The sequence below is a fragment of the Rhinolophus ferrumequinum genome, chromosome 15, assembly GCF_004115265.2.
Source record: "Rhinolophus ferrumequinum isolate MPI-CBG mRhiFer1 chromosome 15, mRhiFer1_v1.p, whole genome shotgun sequence".
In the NCBI taxonomy this organism is placed as follows: Eukaryota; Metazoa; Chordata; class Mammalia; order Chiroptera; family Rhinolophidae; genus Rhinolophus; species Rhinolophus ferrumequinum.
In genome coordinates, this window is record NC_046298.1 from 18,539,649 (window position 1) to 18,543,130 (window position 3,482).

Sequence of the window (3,482 nt, forward strand, 5' to 3'; positions counted from 1 at the left end):
GATCCAGTCCAGGATACTACATTGCATTTGGTTATTGTATGTCCTTAGTCTACTTGGGTCTGTGACAATTGACAGTTTTTCAGTGTTTCCTTGTGTTTTTTATAATCTGGAAATACAAAGGATCCAGAATAGAAGAAATAATTTTGAAAAATAAAAGCAAAGCTGAAGGATTTACATTATCTGACTTCAAGCCTTACTAAAAAGCTATAATCATCAAAATAGTATGAAATTGGCATAAGGATAGACAAATCAGAATAGAAAGAAATAGAACAGAATAGAAAGTTCAGAAAAAGACTTACACTTATATGTCCAATCAATTTTCAACAAAGACATAAAAACACTTTAATGGGGAATTGTATTTTCATCAGATGTTGTTGGAACAACTGGTTATCCACTTGGAAAAGGAGAGATTGAGAAAGCTGTGTAACATTACCAAGTTTGTGAGTGGAAGAGACAGGATTCCAAGCTAGACTTTCTGGCTAACATGTGCTATAAATTATGAATATAAATTTATGACCAACACATTTAGGTCACAGTATTTTTCTGAATCAAATTCAGTTTGAGGCCATACCTTTCAAAATGTCAATGTCATGAAAAAAGAAAGGCTGAAGAAATATACCTGATTAAGGAAGACTAACGACACATAAGTAAATAAATACAATGCATGATTCTGGATAGGATAATGGATCACATAGACACACAAAAATTCCAGAAAGAACATTATTATAATTGGAAAATGATATGGACAACTTGTTAAATAATAGTTTTGTATGAATGTTAAATTTCCTGAATTTGAAAATCATACTGGGGTTATGTAAGAGTACGTTCTTAGAAGATACAGAATTATTTGGAGGTAAAGGGTCATGAGGTCTGCAAATTATTCTGAAATGGTTTAACGTTATTAACAACAATAATAAACATATATGGAAGAAATCAAACATGGAAAAGTATTAACAATTGGAAGTTAGAAGTATGTTAGACGTATGAGAGTTCATCGTGTTATCTTTTTTCATTTAAATTTTAAAAATTTTAATATATATTTTTATTTTTCAAGTACAGTTGACATACGATATTATATTAGTTTCAAGAGTACAACACAGTGATTAGACATTTATATAACTTATGAAGTTATATAAATCCAGTTACCCATCTGACACCATACATAGTTATTATAGTACTACTGACTATATTCCCCATGCTATACTCTACATCCCCATGACTACCAATGTGCACCTCTTAATCCTCTTCCACCTTTACCCACCCCCCACTCTACCCCAAATCTGGCAACCATCAAAATGCTTTCTGTATCTATGAGCTTGTTTCTGTTTTATTTGTTTGTTTATCCTATTCCACATATAAGTGAAATCATATGACATTGGTCTTTCTCTGACTTATTCCATTCAGAATAATACCCTCTAAGTCCATCCATGTTGTTTCAGATGGCAAGATTTCATTCTTTTTTATGGCTGAGTGATATTCCATTGCATATATGCACCACCTCTTCTTTATCCATCCACTGATGGACATCCGGGTTGCCACCATATCTTGGCTATTGTAAATAATGTTGTAATGAACATATGGATGCACACGTCCCTTCCAAGTAATGTTGTGGGTTTCTTTGGATAAATACCCAAAAGTGGAATTAATGGGTCTTTCTTTGTATCTTTGTTATAGCCTTTGTTTTAAAGGCTTTGTGAAGATGGAAACTTCAAGGCCTCTCGAGGTCTGGACTTCGTAACTTGCGCAGCACCCCTTCTGCCACAATCTTTTGTTCAAAGGAGCAAGGCAAGCCAAGATTCAAGGTGAAGAGACTCCATATCTGGACTGGAGGGAATCTGCATTTTTAAAAAGCCTTCTCAGGTGACTAAGGCACACTGGGGTTAAGTGTGAATTCCTTATTTAATAAATGTGTTCACAGCTGTGTCCCATTGCATTTGGCACAAATCTTTATTTCTAGCACTTAAACTTATATACCGTGTATGTAAATGTTTTTGTTTCTTTCAGAGGGCGTTTTTTTTTAATGTCACCTTTTTATCCCCAGAACCTATCACAGTACTTGTGACACGGTAAATATTCAGTAATCATCTTTGAAATGAATGCAAATATTTGAATCTAGAGTTTGTGGAATATTCTAAAAATCATATAGGATTGCTGTCATAGTTTCATTCTAATTAGGGAGGTAAGATATGGAAAAATTAAGATTTACAGATACAGGGGTTTCTTGAAATAGCAGTATGTTTAGGTACTATAAGGAGATGGAACCACTGCAGCTCAGAATGGTAGGAAAGTTTGTGAAAAAGGAAGAATCTGAGGAGAAGCTTGAATGGTGAGCAGGCATGGAAAGGAAGGGAAGAATAAGAGTATCTTAAGTGGGTGGGCCTAGTATAGCCACAGGTTTGGGTTTATTACTAGCAGGTTTAGGAGTCAGTGGCTGCTGCACGGGGCTTATAAAAGAGAATAGTGTAAAATATTGGTCAAAGAGGTTGCAGATGGATTGTGGAGAGTCTGGGAAAATGACCTGATGAAAATGGTGTATTATACCACGATCAATTTGTCAGTTGTAATAGCAGTTAAAAATGACTACCTCACAACACTACATTAACCAAACCTAGAATTCCAAGATGCTGGGGACCTCTAGTCTTTAACAGTTGAGGTGAATTCTATTTTATTAATAGAACACGTAGAAATGAATTTAGTGCAGATAAGTCCTGATCACCAAAGAGTTTGTTTAAAAATCAGATCTCCCCCCAGGTCTGAGATTGTAATTGATATATATAACAAAATCAGATTCTTAGTAGTGATAGAAATTTGGGATACTCCCTACCCTATCCCCTATGCTGTCTCAAGGCCTCCACCCAGTTACGCCACCTTTTCTAACATCGCCTTTTCATGTATGTCTTGATTATTATGTGCCAAGAGATCTGTAGATTCACTATCTATACTTTAATGGGCCAAACTTCTCTATGAGATTGAGGTTATCATGCCCATTTTACTGGTGAAGAAACTGCCTTAGTGAGACACGATTCACCAGGTCTCTGAGTGGAGGCTACAAAGCAAAGATGTAAACCCGAGGCTAGAATCCAGGCCACGCATGCAGTGGGGAAAACGAGCTTGGCGCGACTCAGGAGGGACACGGCAAAGGGAAGAGAAACGGGAAAATGCAGACTCTGCCCCCTCTCCCAGGACCCTACACGCCTGAACACCGAGTGCCGGAGCAACCTCTCCCGCATGACACATATTAATACGTCTCCATTAGGCACCTTTCCAAAATCACGGCACCTGATTGGAGAGGATGGGCGATTTTGATTGGTTAGTTGGATCTCGAACCAGGCCAACGTCCTGAGGAACGGGAGGGGGAGTGGGCGGGATTTGAAACAATCCCTCGTTTCATTGGTACAAAGAAAACGAACCAAGAACTATTCAGAAATATGATTGGCTGTTGCCAGGAACCCTCCGACGGCCTTATGGGCCCTGATTACGGA